The 23,012-nt window shown below is 43.0% G+C and overlaps 1 long non-coding RNA gene across 1 annotated transcript in view; it reads right to left on the bottom strand.

Annotated features, from left to right (window-relative positions):
• LOC146801683 (uncharacterized) overlaps positions 1-23,012 on the bottom strand; it is a 308,613-nt gene that overhangs the window by 234,820 nt on the left and 50,781 nt on the right. Inside the window, exon 2 of the long non-coding RNA XR_014968029.1 lies at positions 22,104-22,215. This is a non-coding gene — a long non-coding RNA (uncharacterized LOC146801683). The remainder of the gene's footprint in view (positions 1-22,103; positions 22,216-23,012) is intronic.

Genomic DNA, 23,012 nt, shown 5'->3' with positions numbered 1-23,012 from the left:
CAGGCATTTCGTAGTGAGCTTGCTGTAAAGGATGATGCCGAGTTATGAGTGTGGTCAGTTGGAGCCAGTGTGTGTCCGAGTTTGGGCGGCTACCAGGTGACGTCCAATGGAAAGGTGTTATTCCTGAAAATCAACACTTCTGTTTTGTCTGTGTTGAGCTTCAGACAGTTTGCCCTCATCCTGTCAGCAATGCTCATCATGGAATTGTTGAAGATTGTTCTGGTGGTGATGAGGTCTTCCGTGAGTAAGAGGATGAGTTGGGTGTCGTCTGCGTAGGATAAGATGTTGAGTCTGAGGGTTCAGACAATGTGGGTCAGGGGTGTCATGTAGGTGTTGAACAAGGTAGGATTGAAAGAGGAGCCTTCTGGGATGCCAACGATGATGTTCTTGGGCTCAGAGGTGAAAAGCGGTAAGCAAAATATTTGGGTGCATTCTGTGATGAAGGGTGCGATCAATTTGCGAGCTTCTGCCTGGATGCAGACGTGGTGGAGTCTTCTGATGAGGGTGTGGCAGAATATGGTGTTGAATGCTGCTGAGAGTTTGAAGAGGATCAGGGCTGCTGTTTCACCACAGTTGAGGAGGGTTCTGATGTCATCAGTTGAAGCAATTAGGGTGGTCTCGGTGCTGTGGTTGGCATGGAATCTGGATTGGGAGCCGTCAAGTAGATTTTTTTTCTTCTATGTGTTCCATGAGCTGGTGATTGATGGCTTTCTCAAGTACTTCTCAAGGACTTTGGTGGGGAACGGGAGCAGGGAGATGGGGCAATAACTTTTTAGTTCTCTGAGGTCCACAGAGCATTTCAGGGAAGGGGACCATGGTGATGAATGACAATGGAGGTGAGTGAACTGCTGATTTAGTTGTGTCTGAGGTTGAAGACATGATGGGGAGATGGGGTCCATTGGTGTTCTGGAGTGGATGGAGCTCATGATGGCTTTGGTGTTCTGTGTGGTGAGAAGATTCTCATCCTGTAGTAGGATGGCTGTGGGTGGCGTCCATTGGTGGTTGGGATGGAAGTTACTGTATATGGTGGATATCTTGTTGTGGAGGTAGTTTGCTAGTGTGTCACAGAGTTCTTAAGGAGGGCAGATTGTGTTCTTGGTGGCTGAAGGGCAGCAGAACTCTCTGTCGATGCTAAAGAGTTCTTTGGTGTGGTCGGTGCATACCTCAATGTTGTCTGCCAGGATGTCTCTCTTTATCTCCTTGAGGCATTGGTGGTATCTGTTGAGAGCTGACTTGAAGGAGGTTTAGGCTGTGGATATTCTGTTGGGGCACCATCATCTTTCAGGTCAACTGCATTCGCATTTGATGGTCTGAAGTTCAGCTGGCGTGTTTGGTTGATCTGCTGGTATTAGCAGGCTTCATGGGGTTTGACTTTGTTGTCACTGTTGGAGATCCAGGCGGAGAAGATTTGGGTCACCTGTTCCAAGTTGGTAGTGGTGTAGGCCTGGATGTTGTTAAAGGCATATAACAAAGGAGGGAGAAAGATTCAGTCGAAAGAGATTCAATCGAAAAGAAGGGGGAGAGATAGAGAAAGGAATAATTCAGAGCAAAAGAATGTCCTATTTGGAAAAAGAAAATCAGTGTTGGTATGTGTGTGTGGTCCAACACTGATATCACTGGCCATTAATACCAGTTACAATATCTATTCACAGTTTTTAACTGTGCCAAGTGACTTCATATTAAATTATTAGGAAGATCACCGCTGACACTTTTAAATATCACTTTTATTTTTCCTCACTCACGTTTTCACTCACCCATATACACGAAAACCCGTTCTGCTGGAATTCCAGGCGTCGAAGCACACCCTGACGGCATTCGGCGGTCAGGGTGGGACCCAGATGATGAAGCATGTCACCAACCAGGTTGGTGAGTGATGGGTCTTTTTCCGAATAGGAAATTCTTTTGCTCTGAATTATTCCTTTCTCTATCTCTCCCCCTTCTTTTCGATTGAATCTCTTTCGACTGAATCTTACTCCCTCCTTTGTTATATACTAATATCCAGACCGGGGGTTCGGGATCCTCATTACCCTCACTCTCTCTATTGTTTTTCTGATGTTGTTAAAGGCATCCATCCATTGGGTCTCTATTACTTTGTTCCAGCTGCAGTGGGAGGAGCTCAGGGGCCTGGTGGTTGAAACTGGGGAACCCGCAATGGTGAAGTAGACCATGGCATGGCTGGTTCAGGTGAACTTGGTGACATGGCTGAACCTGATTCTGTCACTGGCTGTGAAGAATGGGTCCAATGTGTGTGTTCTGCACTGTGTGGTGAGGCCAATGTTGCTCAGCGTTTTTGGGGTCATTGAGGTGGAAGTTGAGGTCACTGTGGAAGATGTAGTGCTTGGAACCGATGTGTAGTGGGGCGTTGAATTCAGAGATGGTGTTGCAGAAGTCGTAAGTAAGCACCCGGGGGTCTGTATGGGAGGGTACCTCTGTTGGTTGTCTTGGGGTTGGTTTGAAGTCAGAGGTTGAGATGTTCCATGATCGGTGTGATGTCGTCGGTGGTGGAGCAGAGGAGAGTTTCCTTGTGGGCAAAGGAGATGCTTCCTCTGGGCTTTTGGTGCAATCCCAGTGAATGTCTTGAAGCCTGTGGAAATTGCAATGGCAATGTCTGGTGTGGAGGGTTTGAGCCAGGTCTCTGTAATAAAGAATCCATCGGGGATGAGGGGAGTGATGGGGTCCCAGATTTCAGTTTGCAGGGGGACCGGGCATTGAGTAGGATGCACTTGAGCAGTTCTGGGGTGCTCTTGGTTGGCGAGGTGGGCGTGGCAGGTGTTCTGGAGTGGACCGGGGATCCTGTGATACATGTAAAGTGGCAGCCGCAGCAGGTGAAGGGTCCTTCCATTGATGGGGGAGAGGTGATGCCGGGTTGTTGCTGCGTCTGGTGTCCAGGTGGTGGAGTAGCAGTGGGTGGAAGGGTTCCTGCGGCTTAGTGTGGTCAAGACATGGATGGGTCCAAACGTGCTTGCCTGTGGCGTGCCGGTGGCGTATCCACTGCATGGCCTCACTGCGACCTCCATTAAGTACATCCTGGGAGAGGGAGGGGCGCTGGGTGGTGGGAGGTGAAAGGAGTGCAAAAAGAGTGGGAAGTGCAAGAGGGCCAAAAACAACAGGGGGACATGAAGTGGCTAATCTAGACAAGAAAAAGAGGCTTATCTAGACAGGAAAAGAGGCTGACTGGCACAATATGAAAAAGAAAATCATCACATTACAATGTTCAATACAAATGCAGCAATTTTGCAGTAGTGAGGAATGTGAAGTGGAGAGCGGCGGTGAGTGGGAAGGGAATGGACTGCCAAGAGCAGCACGTAGGCAACTTTACAAGTGGCAAGCCTGCAGAAGTTGAGATGTGGAGCTGGCACAGGACCTGCTCAATGGGGTCACGCTGTGGCCTCCATTAACTAGATCCTGGGGAAGGGAGGGGCGCTGGGTTGGATTAAAGTTATATAAATTACAAGCAAAGTATGACTTGTTCAATTGTACACCCATGTACACCAGGAGACAGGAGGGGGTTTCTTTAGTAATTAGGTTTTCTGTGGGACTTAAATCTTAAAAAATGCATACTACCTACCATTAACCCACCACTGAACAGTGCATTCAGTGGCACCAGGATACTCAAGGGAAGGGGAGTGGGGGTGATATGTCAGACCTTGCATTTTTTAATCTTCTTACTGTAGTTGTTTAGCATTGATGAAATCACATCTCCCACCAAGTGTGAGGTGTGCTAATGGAGTATATTAGATCTCACAAATGTTGAGAAGGCAGTTAAAAATTAAGTCATTTGATGGGTATGGGAATTAGGGAATAGATAGGAGAGAGACAGACACAGGATTCAGCACCTCAATGGGCACAGCAACTCTGTCATGGAAAGAAATATAAGTTAAGGAGAGGTGGTAATTAGAGCTGTACTAGATGGCTGCTCCCTGCTACAGCTCTGCTTCAGTGTCCTCTCGCTCAGCCTTCATGCCAGTTTGGTCTGTCCCGCTCCCTTTTTTTATTTCTAGACATGAATCTGTGATTAAAGGTGTGAGAGAGGTCAAACCCTATCAGCCCGTGGGAACCAACACACAAACGGCATACTCGGCCTGATGTGTGATGCAACCCTTCCCTGAGTGGCTTGCTGTCCTGGTCAGAGCTAGTAAGACCAGAGGCCTGTACCGTACGTGGGTCTCAATATGTAAGGGGTGAGAATACCTTCAAGCCCATCACTGGCCTTGATGATACAACAAGACCACAAAGGCAACTGAGTGGCTATACATACCTGGTTGGTCTGCCTGGCCATACCTCACCTCATTTCCACTGCACTAGCCACCCGGTGAAGAGAGCCACTTTGCTATCCAGCGGATGATGAGTGCGCCTCCTTCTTTAGGGTGCCCATGGACCACAACAAAATACCAATGTGGCCTGTGGGTAGGTGAGCCTGACTCCAGCCTATTTACTCAATCTTCCTGCCTGACCCTGCATGATGTGACAGCATCTTCTTGTCTCTTCATACCTACGACCAACGTACAGTATGAGCCATCTGGTATTGTGGGCAGTCCTCTGATAGTCTTGCTAGGGTATAAGGGCCCACTGGATGATACAGCAGTAGATACTTTAAGGGGGAAGAGTAGGCATGCCTTCCTACCTTCCTTACCCGGGGGGGGGGGGTGGCCCAAGATTAGCAGAGTAGTGACTGCATGGGGTGCCATATAGGCAAGCCGTATGCCTCCTTACTAAACACACCTGTGATGTGCTGTTTATGGCTAGCGAGGGTGCATCGCCGAGTTGGCGATGCAGCGTGCACAAGGTAAATTGCTTTATTTATTTCATTACTTACCTAACTCCTGTCCATTGTATTTAAGACTCTAGTACCTCCCGACCCTATCCCTCCCCCGCCCGTCCGCCGCACCGCCCCGCAGCACTTCCTCGGCGAGCAGCAGCTGCTCTGGGAATGGGAACTGCAGTTACTTTCCTACGATACATGACATTGACTAAACTAGCAATTCAATAATTTATCTTTTCAGAAACAGTGGGCCAATTCAAACCTTCAAACTCCCCAGATGACTAACGCTCTGAAACCCCCAGATTCCACCATAGAGTCCCTCCTGAAAAAGGTTACGACTATTGGTGCAGTGATATCTGCAATGGATTTGAGGTGTACCAAAGTCTCGACTGGGTTTAGTCCCACTATGATAACTTGCTGGATTGAACTAGGTACATGGACTTCTTGCACCACAAGGTCACAGACCTGGAGGACAGGGCGCGCCAGGACAATTTTTGCAACTATGTTGTTCCTGAGAGTGAAGATAAAGAGGAAATGTTACTAGGGGTGAGCGGAACCCACACAATTTAACTCTGCCGAGCCCCGCGGACTTACATAAAAGCTCCATCAGACTCTTTGGATTTCAGCCAACAGGCCAAAATATGCATGTTGCACTGCAATTCAGTGCCACTAGCACATCCAGTAGCGCATTCTGCCTCTCAGACACAGATTTAGGCAATGGGAGCCCTAAAGATTTCCATCTCGCTCCTGCCCACACAATTGTGATTATAGACGGAAAGGCCTAAGGCTCTTTTGACCATGGGGGTCTAGAATCCTTCCTGGATGTGCTTCATAAAGCTAAACAGCAGCCCCATGTGAGACATGAGAACATCGGTTGCTCCAAGCCTCTTGAAAGTACATCAAACTCACCTGAAGCAGCAGCAGCAGGCTGAGGGATCGAGACAGAGAGAATCAGGTTGTGCTGGTCTCCATTAGCTTGTGAAGGCTCTTCACAAAGATAGGAACAGAGATACGTCACAGTCACCTTTTAAACAAAAATCAGCCGCGAAATCAACTATGGGCGGTGCTGAACAAGCATGAATGGTCATCTACACCTGTACTGTACACACTGTTCTATACCCTGTTTTCATGCATGATGTTCGACCCAGCTCTATTCTCCTATTGGACATCCTGACCAATTTAGAATAGGATTACAGAGGCCTTGTAGCTCAATCGATCACAACTTCACTAGCTCTTAGAGTACCGTTTTATTTATCTTCTCTTTTTCCATTTCTATATGCCAATATGTGGGTGGTGGTAAGTTCTGTTGGCTATGTGCAGGAGTTAGCTCACTACTTAAAGTTCTTCATATCCTATTCTCTTCCCCACTTTTTCCGTCACTCGTGTCTTTACCTTCCTTCTATACCTTGGCATTTTTTCTTATTTTCCAATCCCTGTAGATCACATACCCATTTTTGAATGACACAGTGGGGCGGGCATATTTATCAAAGTTTTGTTTTGCCCTTGTGCCACACAAGATAATGCTAGGTTGAAGCAAAACCTAGATGAGATTTACCAAGACCCACAAGGCCACCATGCATGGCCCTGTGGCGCTTGGTAAATCTGGAGTAACGCAGGGCAGCACCAGTCACTGCCTTGTGTTACTCTGCCCCAAAGCAGCATTCCATGGGTGGAGCTTGGATGGGTGGAGCGTGGTTGTTTCCAAGCATCCACCCATGTATTCCAACACATTTCCAGATTTTTCCAACACTGGTAGACCTGGGAATGCTTCAGAATTGTATGCCTTCACACTAGAGGCACAAGGAGGAAAAATATATTTATTTCTCCTTGTTGATTCCTCTTTCTAAGAGTTCTGCATTCTGTAGCACTCTTAGAAATAGGAAAATGCCACTGAAGATTGTTTTTGTGCAGGAAGGTGGCCCTCCCTGCACAAAAACAATCCTGCCACAAGGGTGCCTGCATTAGCACTAGGACGCGCATTGTGCACCAGCACAGGCAGAGAGCAGGAATGTGGCGTATAATGTTAAATACAGCATATTCCTGCCCTCTCCCTTTCATGCAGAAGTGGCTTGCTGTGTTGCGTTCTTTGAATATTTGATAAATATGCCCCTGCGTCTTTGATTGTGTTACTTTCATACATTGATAGGACTTTACTTTCCTGCCTCTGACACAAGGCACTTCTCTCCACCCTGTGGTGTCCCTAGGGTGGCTGCACTCAATCGAACACTTCAGGTCTGAGTCTTCCATTTTGGAGAGTTAGGGCTGTGATCGAAAGGAGTAGGATTGTTAGATCCCTGTCTTGACCTGACTGCTTAGCCTTCCCCACCCGGCATGGCTGATCATCTTACTCTTACAGTTTCATGTGTGGGCAGCACACAGAGATGTCCGAACCCCTGTCAATTATTACCCTGAATGCTAATGGCTTGTCACATCATATTAACAGGAACATTATATCTTAACACAAAAAAGGTTGAGCTTGTCCCCATACAGATAACTCATCTCTCCCTTCAGGAATCCCTCAAACTCAAGGGGGAATGGGTGGGCTCAGTTATTAGAGAAAATGGACTTATTGAAGCCAGTGGAGAGTCCTCCCCCACTCGCAACTCATCCAAGAGATTCAGAGGGACCATTCTTATTGGTCGTAGATTTCTTTATAGAATCCTAAAGACTTTGACAGATGTCGAAGGCAGATGGGTATTTGCGAAATTACGGTTCTTTAATAGGACGATGGTCATAGGTTCGATATACGCTACCAATGTGCAGAAGACCCAGCTCCTAGCCTGTCTCCATACTTTTCACTGCTTTCAGACACACATCGTTCACCAGAGTGAGGATTGGAACCTGACTCCTGACCCCATTCTGGATGGAAGCAGTCATCCAGAAACATACATTCATGCTGATAGGGCCCTTTTCCATGACCTGCTGACAGATCATGCCTTCTCAGATATATGTCGCTTGCTACATCCCACAGACAGAGACTTTACCATTCATTACTGCCCCCATGGCCCTAAGTCAAGCATTGATTATTTTGTCATTCAAAGCCAACTGTTGACAGATGAGCTACAATGCAATATGCTAGATACTAGGGGGCAGATTTACAAGCCCCTTGCGCCACTTTTGCATCACTTTTCCCATGTTAAAAGTGATGCAAAAGTGGAGGAAGGGGCTTGTAAATCTGCCCCTAGCTTGGTTTGTTGAATGACAGCTCTGTCCATCTAAATCTGGATTTTGGAATACTCACATCTCCTCCAAGTAGGCGGAGATTGAGAGTGCTCACGTACACCCAGCTTGACAAAAATGTGTAACTTAGGCAACATATTCGATTCTATCAATGGATAATGAGGGTCTGGTATGTTGCCACATGACCCTGTGGGTGACAAGGGAAGGCCACCCTGAAAGGGGCAATGACGAGGGACTCAACTGTGACAATGAGCAAGTTGCAAGAGTACCAGTGCAGTCTACAGATAGTTATCTGCAACATCCTTAACCTATATAGTTGGGGTCCAACCCCCCTCAGAAACAGTTGGAATCAGCCAAACAATGCTTGCTTATGTTCTTTGCTGAGGGAGTGAAAAAGGCTCTGCTCAAACTGCATTGGAGGAGGTCTGATCATGGATAGAAAGCAGGCCATCAGTCGGCTGTGAAGCTGCACCAGCATCAGTCTCAAAGGGTTTACCAGCAAGTCGTGACAAGCAGGTTGCCCTGCTCACCTACCCGATTGCTATCATGGAATACTTTGCTTCCTTCTATAGATATCTTTAGGCAACTTCAGATCATATTGATGATTTTCTGTCTTATCTGCGTCTACCTGTTCTTACCTAAGAAGGAAGAGCCTTTTTTGAGAGGGATGTCAGTAAGGAGGAGGCGAAGGACGCTGTTTAATTTTTACCCACCTACAAATCATCTGGAGAAGATGGGTATCCAGACAAATCCTATAAGACACGCAAGGCTCTCATTGTTCCTGTCCTGATAAAAGCCTACCAGGAGGCATTGGTCAGTGGATACCTGAGAGCCATTTCAAACAAGGCTACTACCATCCTTCTTTTGAAAGAGGACAATGATGCCTTAGAATGTGCTACTCCTCGATTAAAGTTGACTTAAAAATTATACCCAAAATTTGTGTCACCCGCCTATGAAAGGTGATCCCTCAACTCTTTCTTTAGTCTGAGGTGGGCTTTTTACTGGATCACAGTTCCTGTAACCCTCACTGGAAGATAGACCTCCCCTACGGCCCACAAAGGATGACCCTGAGGAATAACTAGCCCTTGCCCCAGATGCTGTAAATACATTTGACAGTACAGACTGGTCCTACCTCTTCAGGGTCTATGCCCAAGACGAGGTTAAGCAATGACTTTATTGTCAAGGTTCGGCTCCTGTATTGCTCCCCAATAGCAGATGTTAGCTTTTGTGACTTTCTGTCCTACACATTTGCAATCCATTGGGGTACTAGACAGAGGTGCCCACTGTTCCTCCTCCTATTTCTACTGGCCTCTGAGCTTTTTTCTATGGCAATATGCGTCTCACCAGTGGTAAAGGGCATCTGGGTAGGAGACAGTGAGGTTAGGGCCTTACTATATGCAGATGACATCCTGCTCCATCTTGCTCCTTCTGTCTCACCCAGAGTTCTCCACAAAGGCAATTATGGCCATTATTAATGACTTTGCTCCCCTACCAGACTACAAGATTAATTGGACTAAATGTGAGGCACTTCCTCTTTCCAGAGTTACCACAAATGCATACTTACAGTGCCAAGATATGAGATGAGTGGCCAAAGGACTTACATATCTAGGCATCTACATTAACATGGGCCCACAAATATGGTTGAGGAGAACCTCCTCCCACTAATCAAACTCTGTAAACTGGTTTCCTGCTGTGGCACCTTTTGACAAATTAATTATGGGGTAGGGTCCAGAATTATGTCCTCCTGATGCCTCCCCTAAGGGTTCTATGCCTTCTACATCTGGGGATAGAGGCTGACATATGATCCTATATCTAAAGTGGCCGTAAACCAAGCCTTCAAGCAAGCTGACTATTGTCTGATACCACTGCAGGGTGCTCTAAGGTTTCTGCATGGGACAATATACGGCCTAACCTTTCATATATCACAGTCATCCTTTTATCTATTTGACTCGAGAGAGAGAGAGATGTCCCGATGTGGGACCCCATGGCACTCCATCTTTTGTGTTATCCTAATCTTTGTCTACCAGTTTACCTGACAGCTACCTCTCTTCCTATAGCTCAGAATCCTAATATTTTAAAATAAGGAACGTAGAACTTTGCTGCTGACATGTCTTCACAGTGATGAGCCCCCAAAAACTATTTTCATTGTGGGAGGCTCTAGCTGTCCTATGAGGAAAAGTAGTGCAGATTAATATATTGTTTTGCTATCTATGTTTTAGGACAAGCTAGAGAAGTGGCTCAACCACAATTTTTAATATTTACAAAAAATATAGTACAATGGTGAAGTTCGACCTTTTAAATTAAGGAAATGAAACTTGTAATGAATTACTATTTCCTTGTCTGAAGCTCCTGGAGGGTAATTTGCATTAGCCTGCCAGCAACTGCCCCTACAGTGCTTTGCCTTGAGATGTGAAAGCTGCTCCCAAAGACAATGGCTTAGTCCTGGTAACAGGATGGGCTGGGGTGAGGTATGTGATACCTGATAGCCCAGGAAGAGCATGTGGTTTGGGAATGTAATTTTCTTTAGATGCACAGTCAAGCGTAAATGTAAGCGTGAGGGAGGAAAGCCTTTGAACTTTAGTATCTCTGTTGCTGATTAGGCACCAGCCAAGGAGTAAATGGAGCTGGTCCCAGAACCAGTTTGTTGTGAATTAGGAGGGGGAGACTGCTAATTTCTAAGCCTGGGCAAAGCACTACGCTACGCTCGCGTAGTTTGCGAAGTTCGCGCTACTTCGCACTACGCGAACTGCACGTAGCACAGTGCGAACACACGTAGCGTAGTGTTGCGTAGTGCTGCGGTCATTTTTTGCTTGCTCGCGGTCCTCAACGTCAAGTTGGCGACCGCGAGCAAGCAAAATGACATCCTGGCGAGACTTTTTCCTTGTTCGCGATCAGCAACTTCAAGTTGGCGATTGCGAGCATGGAAAATAAACCTCCCGGCGAGATTGCCAATGCGAGGAGGTCAGGTTTCTCATTGCGAGTGGTCGCGTATAGGCCTGGGCGGTGAAATCCGCTCCGCTCGCGAAATTTGCGGAATTTGGGTAATTTCGCGTTCCGCGGAGAACGCGAAATTGACCAAAAATCTACGTTCCGCGACTTCGTGAAATTTTTGGCTTGTTCGCGTTCTCAATATGCATTTTCGCGAGATATTTCACCCTGAGAACGCAAACAGCGATCGCGAACAGGAAAAAGTATCACGAACAAGCAATTCCGCGTGTTCGCGGAATTTCTGCGTGTTCGCGGAGATTTTTTACCGTTTCGCGGACATTTGCGTAACGCGATTACGCAAATTCCGCCCACCCCTAGTCGCGTATGATCGCGACCGCTCGCGATGAGAAACTACCAGTTCGCGTTGAGAAAGCTGAAGTTCGAGTAAAAATCTACTCGAGCAGCAGAAAACTACAGCTCGCACTGTGCAAGATGCCATTTTCAATGATTGCACAGTGCCGGTTGCTTGTCCGCACTGTGCAATCATTGAAAACGACATCTGGCACAGTGCGAACAAGGTACTACGCAGTTCGCGAAGTGCTACGCGTAGCTCGCGTAGTGCGAACTTCACTTTGCGTAGCTTCGCGAAGTGCTACTTCGCGAACTACGCCCAGGCCTACTAATTTCCCTAAACACACCCCTAGCTGACCCACAGGCTCAGTTAAAACACAAAATTATGTCAAAGAGATGCACTCTAAAGGTTCTTAACTAGTAAGAACCAATCAAAATCAGTGTTCCTGCTGTACTTGGTGTCGGCCTGCTTCTCATGGATAATATAATGCCAAATTCTCCCATTATCATGGCCTTCACAATATCTCATAAAGGAGTATTCACCTCCTCCGTCTCTGAACCATGCATGTGCTGTGAATCATTGTCCAAACCAGGTAATTGCTACACTACGACCTTCAAACTGTAAGCTAAATAAAGAATACATTTGTAACAAGAACACGGTGACTCTGGTGCCTGAAACAGAAAGAGTAATGCATAGCAAGCAGAAATACAACGTTTTAATACGGAGTCGGGCACCCAGAAACACTTGTGTCAATGCTTTATTTATTTTTTTAGTTCAAAGAGTTTTTATTGAAAGAGAATGAGGTGTTTGTGTACAGTATACAAAGGTAAAGTTACATTAATACATCTGAAGCATATTACATTCAAAGTAAAAACATCGGACTATGAATATTAATTTGATAAGAAGAAAAAGCAAGATATGCGAAACATAAATGCCATTGGGATACAAAAAAAGAACATTTTGGAACCTTTAGGAGAATCACGGTGGTTTTAGAACTTCTTGTTGGGAAGGTTTGAGCATAGAACATCGTTTGGCACTAATATCAGTATATTTTGTGACAGATGACCACAAATCAAGACGTTTCGTTGCCATATGAATAGGATATACAAAGGCAATATCTAATCTATGATTATGGCAAACCGTATACTACCAAGCCTTGTAGGAGATTTTTCTAGAATCTTTCCAATTAATGGTGATTTGCTGAAGAGCAATTGCTAAGAGTAAGTCATCAATTTTGACATTGAGTGGAACCTCGTCCCAAATAGAAGAGAGGCTGCCTAAGAAAATATGTGTAAAAGAAAAAAGAAAATTTGGTATAAAAAATTAAGTTAATTTGAGACCATACTTGTTTCCAAAAATTGTGTACATGTGAGCATGAAAATAGCATATGGAATAGGTCAGCATCGTGAGATGAACCAGTCCAACAGGTATCTGGTATGGTTGAGAAACTTTTGCTTAAGGTAGCTGGCGTAAATAAGAGTCTATTGTAAACAAATAATAATGTTTGCGTGGTATTTGCTGCCCTGGAGGATTTGCGTATCTTAGTCCATATGCCGTTCCAGAGTGATAATGGCCAGCATGTAGTAAAGTCACGTTCCCACGCTTCTTCCGTTTTAGTCTTTTGTCCAACCAAGTCAATGCCTTGCAAGTAGTTGTAAATAGTCGAAGCTTTAGGTGCGGTCCTTAATATTATATGAAGGCTAGGAAAAGTTCTGGGTTTGCAGAAGTGCCTTGTGCCGCAAGGAGGTGAGTATAGGTTTCCAACATAGTTTTTATGAGTATTTTATGAATAAAGGAGGCTGGTAAGTTAAATAATTGGCTAAGTGTAGCAAAAGACAAAAAATGTGATTCTGATAATAACTGATAGATCCATATTAAACCCCTATTTCTCCATGATCTCCAGTAAAAAGGTTTATTATGGATAGTCAGGTTTTTATTGTGCCAAATTTTTGAGTCTAGGAAGGAGTCTGTGGTAATGTGAATAAGAGAGGATGGGAAATCAAGGAGTTTGGAAGTATGTCTTATTATTGGAGTGGAGATGGATTGTGGCTTACGTGAAAAGGAAAGGTATTCCCGAAATGAGAAAGGAGATAAAAAAAAGAGACTCTAATGAGGTCCACAGATGGCAGTTGTCCATAGAATCGACCAGCCAAAGAGGAGCTTGACGCAGATCTAACAGTATGAGAGCTATTTCTTATTGGATTGCTTTGTATAGCTCCAGTGGGATCCTATCTGGGCCTGCTGCCTTCCCTGAAGCCATAGTTTGAAGGGCAGAAAGAACCTCTCCCTTAGTTATTTCCTTGTCCAGTTCTTGCAGCATTTCTTCACTGAGCCTTCGTTGATTACCAAAAATATGCTCAGTATCATAAGTCGGCATAGGATCGATATTACCCTGCTGATATAGATCTTGATAACATTTCTCAAAGGTTTTAATAATATCCTTTTTTTCTGTGTATACTAACCCATCACATCCTTTAATTTCCATTATGCTATTTCTGACTATCTTCTGCTTGGTCCGTACAGCAAGGACCTTACCGACGGTCTCACCGTATTCATATCCCTCAGACTTATGTACTTGATAAATAGCTGCCCCCTTCCTGGTATAGTAAATATTTATTTCACCTTTAATAATCGCTATCTTTTGGCATAATATTGTTTCTTCGCCTTCTTGATTTTGTCTAGCTGCTTCTGTATATTCTTTTTCAAGCTCTCCCAATTCGATTATCAGCATGTTAATTCTCTTGTTTTCTAGCTTTTCCCACAAAACTGATAGTTTCCCCGAAGACCAGCTTTAAAACTATCCCCAACTACATTGCGTGAAGAGCTATATTGATTAATCTCATAATATTCTATAACCCATATCTTAATATATTCAAGATAAAAATCGTTAAGTAATAGTGATCTGTCAAACGTCCATTTTGCTTGTGAATGATCTAACTTTGAAAGTATCAAATCCATAATTAAAGGGTTGTGATCGGAAAATAGTTTGGGTATTTTTTGTATGTCTACATTTGGAATCAAGCAAGATGACACCAAAAAATAATCAAGCCTAAAAAAGTTCTTGTGGGGATTTGAATAACATGTATAGCCAGGATCTGCTGTATGTTTCATCCCCCAAACATCTCGCAGGTTATAGATAATTTGAAAAGCCAAAAGTGCTTGATGCACATGGGGCTTTCTCCCTTAATACTTCTGAGTGCTACCACACCCCTTCTCATAATGAATATTTAGGTCCCCGCAGAATATAAACGGGCCCGGCCATGATGCTGCCTCAACTTCTATATTATAAACCATCTGTGGGGCATCTGCATTTGACCCATATATTGTGCAGACAGTCAATCCCATGGGGAGATGCGCAATAGCCTATCTCCCCGATTTATCCCCCAATGCACGCATGGCTGATACCAAACGACTTTTCATATGAATTGTAGTGCCTCTAATAGTTGAAGTTTGTGTAGAACAAGCTACGAGATTGTATCCTCCTGTAGCAAGCATATCATGGTTCCCCCAGGGAATATGTGTCTCTTGCTGACATATTATGTCGGGATTTAAACTTCTTACTATTTCTGCAACTTCTGCAACTCTAATACATTTTAGTCTATCGCTAAGGCCACCTACATTGACCGAGCAAATAGTATTCTTAGCCATTTCAACTATTTGGTTTCCTCTGCCTCGATTGCCCTTGCCACCTGATAGCTGTAGTTTCAAATTTCTTTTCTATTACATCCTCTCCCAAAAACATTTCGCCCCTTTTCCCCCTTTTCCCGTGACCCTTCCACCCTAGACCCTTTCCCTTTCCCCTCCCTTCCCTCACCCACCCTGCAACCGTGACCGTACACCTCCCTAGGATCCCCCCATCCACCCTTCCCATATAGAAAGGCATTCAGACTGCTATCAGTCTGCTTGTGATGGTTGCTGCCCCCTGACTCAAATATTTAACTAGCTGGTAATTAGGACACATAAGAATTTGAAAACATATACTATAAAAACATAGACCTTATAGCATAATGTCCAAAAATAAACAAAGAAAAAGTAGAGAAAAAAGAGTAATTGAACAGCCTAGAGCTTAATCTCAGAATTCATCAATCTATCGTTTCTCATCACATTTCTCCAAGTATTCTTTCACTTTAATTTCTCAGGTAAAATAGCGAACATGTTTGCCTTTTACTAGTTTTAGACGGGCAGGATGTAGTAAATATGCCTGTCCCCCTCGATCCTGCACTGGTTTTATCATTTGTCGAAGGCGCCATCGTCTTTCTACTGTAAAATGGCAGAAATCCGGTTGAACAAAAAAGAAATCATCCCCACCACTGCGTTTTGTTGTTGGCTTCGCTTTGCCATAAATAGCCTGTCTATGTAAAAAATTGCCAAAATAGACAAGTATGGCACGAGGTTTTGTATCGGGCTTTACAGGCATCTTGAGATTAAAAGGGACACGACGGGCTCTTTGAACTTCCATTTCCCAATTCCATCCTTCCAGGTTTGGGAATGCCTTGGTTAGGATGTCAACCATATACTTCCGAGTGTCTGCCCCTTCATTTCCCTCCGGCACGCCTAGGACTCGTAAATTATTTTGACGTAGCCTGTTTTCATAGTCCTCAAGATTCCATTGTATATCGATTCGCTGCGCGTCATGTGTCGTGGTGTTTGTTCGCGTAGCTGTTACATCATTTTCCAGCGCTTCAGTCCAAGCTTCAAGAGTTGTAAGACGTTCGTTAAGAAGAAATAACTCCCATACTGTTAGATCTGTTTCTTGGGATACAGTATAGTGGGACCCAGCCTCATTCCTGGCATGGAGCGGATATTGTGGTTTTAAACAAAAAGGGTAAACCTGCTGATAACCCTGCTTCATACAGACCTATATCCCTCATAAATGCTGATACAAAATTGTATTAAAAAATTCTAGCCACCAGGTTAGGGAGGATGATAGCCCATCTTGTCTCCCCAGGGCAGCACGGTTTTATACCAACGAGAGGCACATATTAGATGTGCTATAGCCTTATTAGATATTACAGAGGCAACTGGCAAGAAGATGGCTATGATCCTCCTGGATGCGGAGAAGGCGTTTGATCGGGTGGCATTGCAATATTTATGGACAACAATGATACAGAGAGGCTTTAGGCCCGGTATTTTAATAGCTATGCAAGCAATGTACTATCGGCCATATGCTAGATTAAATATAATGGGGCAAGAATCAATCTCTATAGAGATTGCAAGGGGGGCGAGACAGGGGTACCCTTGTTCTCCAATACTGTTTGCTCTATATATTGCCATCTTTATAGAGCAAATTTTCCAAGATCAGATTATCACCCCGGTTAAGTGTAACTGCCATGAGACAAAAATACTTGCTTATGCCGATGACTTGGCAATAGTAACAGGGGACCCAGAGAAAGCAATTGAACAAATCCAGAAACTGGCTGATGAATATGGTTGAAAATCTGGATATCTGCTAAACACAGGGAAAACTCAGATTTTATGTAATACCAAAACCCTTTGTAGTGATCCTCGAAGATCCAGTGAGGGAACCTATTTAGGTGGCAAGATCACCAGCAATATAGAAACTATATGGAAGATAAACATGACACCAATAATTAATAAGATAAGTACAGATCTTCCACGATTAGATAGACTTCACTTGTCACTCATAGGGCGCTGTAACATTTGAAAAATGGTTCTGTTTCCTAAAATTCTATATATGATTAGATCTATTCCAGTGGAAATCGAGGATCATTTTCTAAAGAAAATAGATAGCATTTTTAGCAGTTGTGCCTGGAAATATTCCAAAATCCGGCGATCCTTTACATTTTTAACATTACCACAAGATCGAGGAGGATGGTCCACCCCTAATATTAGGTATTATTATTATGCATGCTTTTTACAGCAGATGGCTTTTGTAGTCTTGCCAGGTATAGGAAATAGACAATATAATATAGCCGGGGATCTTCCTTCAATATATGAGCTAGCCATGGGAATAAATGCTCAAGGGGTGCTCCTCGGGCAAATTGAGCCAAGCTATTATAAAAAAAACTAAATTTAAGATAATGATAGCAATTTGGAAAATTTGGAAAAAGATGACGGCCATTCTGAACATTCCTATATATGACAGATATACTCCATTGTGGTGATCCTCCCTTTTTCCTCTATCAATGTATGATAAACTGGCTATCCACTGGGAGGAGAAGGGAATTCTGAGGGTGGGGGATCTTTATTTGATTGAACAAAGATTGTCGTTTTTTGAAGCTCCAGCAGAAATATGATTTATCGGATAGAACATTGTTTAAATACAGAGGGGCAGATTTATATCCGACTTGCGCCACTTTTACGCCGCCGTTGCGTCACTTTTGTGATGCAGCGGCGGCGTAAACCCTGCGCCATGTTGCGCCCCATTTACATCGTGAAGCATCTATGGAGATGCGTCACGGTGTAAAGCCCTGCGCCACATTAAACCTGCGTCAGGTTTAATGTATGCAGGGTGGGCGTTCCAGCAGAAAAAGCCTCAGAAATGTGACGCAGTGAAATCTACAAGATTTCACTCAGTCACTTTTCCGACGCTGCTGCGTCAAAACCTTGCGCCTGCTTGAAGCAGGCATAAGGCATGACGCAGCATGTAAGGTATGGGCAGCCCCTAAACATTGCTGGAGTTGCGTTGTGCTTGCGACACGGCTCCAGCAATGCGCCGCCCTTACGCCATCAGATGCGTCACGCATCTGTTTATCCTTGCGCCACGATGCGCTGCATTGTGAATGCGGCGCATCTGTGGTGGCGCAAGGGTAAACTTGCGTGACGCATCTTTCCTGGCGCATCCCTGCTGATTTGCAGGGATGCGCCAGGAAACATAAATCTGCCCCAGACAGTTTACGAGTTATTTGAACAAAATTAAGGAAAAGGGATTCTCTCTGCAAAGGAATACCCTAATAGAAATTATCTCTCAGTCTCAGACTAGAATTAAAAACATATATAAAATTTTAATGGGTACATTTCCGGATGATTTGGAGGTGGTAGAAGTCAAATGGGCTATGAAAACTGGAGACCGGGATACTGATATATGTCGTTCCCTGACCTTATCTAACAAGATATTTCTTGCTACGAATTTAAAAGCCCAGCACTATTATACAATATATGATCTTTATTTTACTCCTGAGAAATTACATCCCTGGGGGAAAAGGGAGGGCGATAAATGACCTAGGTGTGATCAAGGACCTGCAGATACAATTCATATGTTTTATAGATGTGTGAAATTAGATCCACTAATAAAACAAATAGAAACGTTCTTGACAGCAGCTGTAGAGAACCTTATTAAAATATATACAACATTAATGTTGTTAGGGTGTGATGAGAAGGTACAATGTGATTACCGCAAGAGCAAATTTGTTTTTATCGCTATTGCCGTAATACGACTTCTTATTGCTACCCATTGGAAAGACCCAGATCCTCCTCGATTTCAAGCATGGATTAGTCGTTTGTTGGCTATATATCATCTGGAGAAGTCTTTATATAAATGCAAAGGTTGGGGCGCTCGCAAGCGAGGTAGAGAAATTTGGGCACCTTTGGAAAAATGGATTATTAAACAAACTAGTTTATAAAAGAAATAAGTGGTAATGGTCTCCAGATTATGAGATGGGCTGGAATTGATGTGTATAGAAATGTTATTCTCCAGATTTTGCTATTATTTGCTGTTATATCTCTCATGTTTTCCTTTCTCCGTGTAATTTTTTCGTTTTCTGTCTCTACAATGTGAACATATATGAAATATGAAGTTATAAGCTCTTGCCTAACTGGATGCCGAAGGCTAATTTATGTATGAAAGATGTATGAATTTTTATTTTGTAAGTCCTCTCCAAATATTTTTTTTTTTAAAAGAGAGAGAGAAGCTTGATGCAGAAGGAAAGCTGTCTGGTATTTCCGGAAATACGGAAAGTTCACTCCACCTTCTGGTTTGGGGCGTATTAATTTCAGAAGAGACATTCGAGGTTTTTTGTTGTTCCACAAAAAGGAGGTTAAAATGGAGTTAATTTTCTTTAAAAATTTAGTAGAAATTGGGACTGGAATGTTAGAAATAATGTATAAAACAATGGGCGACAGCATCATTTTTGTAGTATCTAAGCGACCCCACCAAGATAAATAAAGGGGATGCCATTTGGTGGTTATATCTGAAATCATTTGAGTGCATTTATTCATACACAATGCCATCGTGCCTGAAATTGAGGGTGTAAAGTGTAAACCTAAATATTTAATATGATTTGGTCTCCAGGAAAATTTAGAAGCTAGAAAATCTGAGCTAAAAGTGTATTTTATTAAGGGCAGAATTTCACATTTATCATTATTCAATTTGTACCCGGAAATGAGAGAGTAAGACTTGACTTCGTCTAAAAAAGCTGGGATTGAGTAATTTGGCTTTGATAAAAAAAACAAAATATCATCAGCATAGGCTGCGAGTTTGACATGGACATTTGACTTTTGAAATCCATGTACGTTTGGATTTTGACGTAGTTTAGACAAAAATGGTTCCAAGGCTAAATTAAACAGGAAGGGGGAGAGAGGACACCTTTGACGTCCTCCTCTGCCTAAGTTAAAGAATGGGGAAATCAAACCATTGGCGCAAACAGCAGCTCGAGGGTTAGAGTAAAGAAGAGATATTAAATTTAAAAAAATAGGGCAAAAGCCAAACCATTTAAGAGTATAAAATAAGTATTTCCATTCAACTCTATCAAAAACCTTTTCGGCATCCAACGCAATCGCTGCTAGAGATTGATTTGGGTGAGAGGATTTGGATAGAACATTAAAAAAAAGTTGTGTATTGTCTGTTATAAATCGCACCTTAACAAAGCCAGATTGTTCTTTCCCTAACAACGTCGGTAGGTACGAGTTTAGACGTATGGCTAAAGCTTTAGAAAAAATGTTGTAATCAATGTTGACCAGAGAAATGGGCCTATAGTTTTTACAATACTTAGAGTCCTTACCTTCTTTGGGGATAAGACAGATATGTGCTTCGAAAAAAGAACCAGAGGAGTTATTTGAAGAACAAAAACAATTTACAGAGAGTGCAACTTGGGTATTAAACGATTAGAAAAATGGAGATAGAATTCAACAGTGAAACCATTCGGACCAGGTGCTTTGCCTTTTTTCAGGTTATGAAGAGCTTTGAAAAGTTCTTGTTGGTTAAGGTCTGATTCTAAGGAAGACAGATCCGGAGAGTTGTGTTGGGGTTTTTGGATGGTTGAGAAAAACTGTGATAAAGTATAGTCTGTGGGTTGAGTTTCCGATGCATATAAAGATTTGTAAAAGAGAGAGAACTCATTCAAAATTTCGGCATCTTTGAGTTGTAAGACATTATGTTCATTATAGACAGATTCAATGTTTAATTTGTTCTGCTTAGTTTTTAAGTAATTAGCTAGTATTGTTCCTGCCTTATTTTTACCACCATAAAACTTTGCGCTGGACTTTAACAAATAAAGTGAGGCATCTTCTGTTGATTTCTTGTTAAATAACAATTTGGCATTTATAAGGGCCGTTAAACATTAATTTCGAGTTAGAGACATGATATGAGTGTTCCAGTTTCTTAATGTCTTGGAGGAGATCTCTGGTGCTCTTACGTGCAGTTTTTAGTTTTTTTGCAACAAAACTAATAATAAAGTCTCTTGCTGAAACTTTAACAGCATCTCAAATAGTCGAAAATGGCAAGGACTCTGTTTGATTTATCTCGAAGTAATCATTAAGAAATGAAGTGAAAGAAGCAGTGAACTTTGGGTCTGAGAGAAGCGCGTTGTTCAAATGCCATCTTTATGGGGGATTAAGTTTGGGTAATATATCAAAGCCAATTAAAACTGGTGCATGATCCGATAAAAGGATGGGATCAATTTCAGCATGTTTGAGGGACTGCAAAATGTTGTGGGAGACAAATACATAATCAATTCTGGATTGAGTTTGATGAGCTGGGGAATAAAAGGTATATTCTCTGGTAGTCGCATTAAATAGGCGCCAAGCATCAAGAAGTTTATGCTGAGTGATAGTGTGAACAAAAGATTTATGTGATTTATTGGGGACAAAAGACACTTTAGAATTTCTGTCAATGAAAGGGTCAAACACCTGGTTACAGTCACCAGCTAATATAAAGTTGTCCTCCATACAACTAGAAAGTTGTTTAGCCAGTGCAGGCCAGAAAGAGTCATCTCCTCCAGTGGGGGCATAGACATTGAGAAAAGAAACTGGAACACCTCTTAGTAATAATTTAACAATGAGCCATCTACCATCTGCATCTGAATCCTGTGATATAAGTGTAACTGGAAGAGATTTACAGCACAATATCGCAACTCCATTTCGCTTACCATCACCTTGAGAGAAGTAAACCTCCCCCACCCAACCTCTTTTTAATTCCAGGGATTCATTTTCTGTAAGGTGCGTCTCTAGCAAAAGACAATATCGGCATCTAGCTTGGCCAAGTGAGTTAACACCCTCTGTCTCTTTATGAGACAATTTATTCCCCTAATGTTCCATGAGACTAATTTCAGTGGCATATAATATCAGAAAAGAATAGAAATAACAAGAGGAAATAATAGTCAGATTCAATGAGGCATAAAAAAAGAGCATATGAAACGAGAAGACAAAAATAAATGAGCCAAACAATCCTGAGCCAAAGAGGGGTAAAAACAACAGTTGACTGAGTCCAGAGGTAAAGCTCAGGTAGAACAGAGTCGTGAGAGATAGGGAAGATTTATAGATAACAATAGAATCGAAAAAGAGGAAAAATTAGATATATTACGTGAGATAAGAACAACAAAGTAGAGAAGAAAAAGGAAATTGAAGTATGAAATACACCAAGAAAGAAAGAAGAAAAGAGATGTAGAACCAAAGACAGAACAAAAGACAATACAAATAACATACCTTCATAAACGGAACAAGGATGTGAGGGTGGGAGGAACCACATGGAGTAGACGAACCGTCTGGGGATGGCTGAGCCGGATCGGGTGGACATCACGCCATATAATAAACATAACTAGAAAAAGAGAAGAATAGCATAATTACCAACAAGTTATAGAATTAACAAGAACTGAATACTGAAAAGGTAAGAGTAACTGTAGACAACTTAATATAAACAACAGTAAATTAGTGAGTTGGTATAAGTAAGCTGACAGTGTATGCAAAGGAATAACAGCAAAAAACTGTCAATTACAGGGGTTAAATTCCTCAGAATCGAAAAACAGGAAAGTCAAGTAATGTGAGAAGAAGAAGATCCTGAGGAGCCCATCTGAGCCGGAGCATGGGAGTTGATGAAGCATTGTAGACGTATAGGATCCTCATATGATGTTGTTTTAATATTATACGTAACTTTAAATAGACATGGGTGATAGACACCATATCTGGCACCCATGGAGCGGAGAACAGGCCTCATATTGAGGAAAGCTTTACGTCTGTTTGCTGTAGCCCTGGAGTAGTCCTGTGCAAAGAACAATGTGGAACCAGACCAAGAAATTCGCTGGATGGCTTTAGCGGCTGACAGAACGTTCAATAGTTCAGTATATTCAAGAAAGTATAGAATGACTCCTCTAGGGCGTTGTGTGGAAGAAGTGTTAGAAGAAACTCTGCCTAGCCTGTGAGCGTGTTGTATATTCAACAAGGTATCCTCTGGCAGGTGTAGAATCTTTGGAAGGAAGGACTTAAAGAAGCCAATGGGGTCCGCACCTTCCAACCCCTCCTGCAGCCCATAAATGCGTATGTTGTTTCTTCTATTGCAGTTTTCAAGGTCCTCAACCTGCTTTTGAAGTGACAATACCTGGGACTGCAGGGATGTAA

This window comes from Triturus cristatus, chromosome 8, assembly GCF_964204655.1.
Source record: "Triturus cristatus chromosome 8, aTriCri1.1, whole genome shotgun sequence".
NCBI classification, from domain to species: domain Eukaryota; kingdom Metazoa; phylum Chordata; class Amphibia; order Caudata; family Salamandridae; genus Triturus; species Triturus cristatus.
The sequence above is the reverse complement of the archived record's forward strand: the minus strand, read 5'-3'. Positions and strand labels throughout refer to the sequence as shown.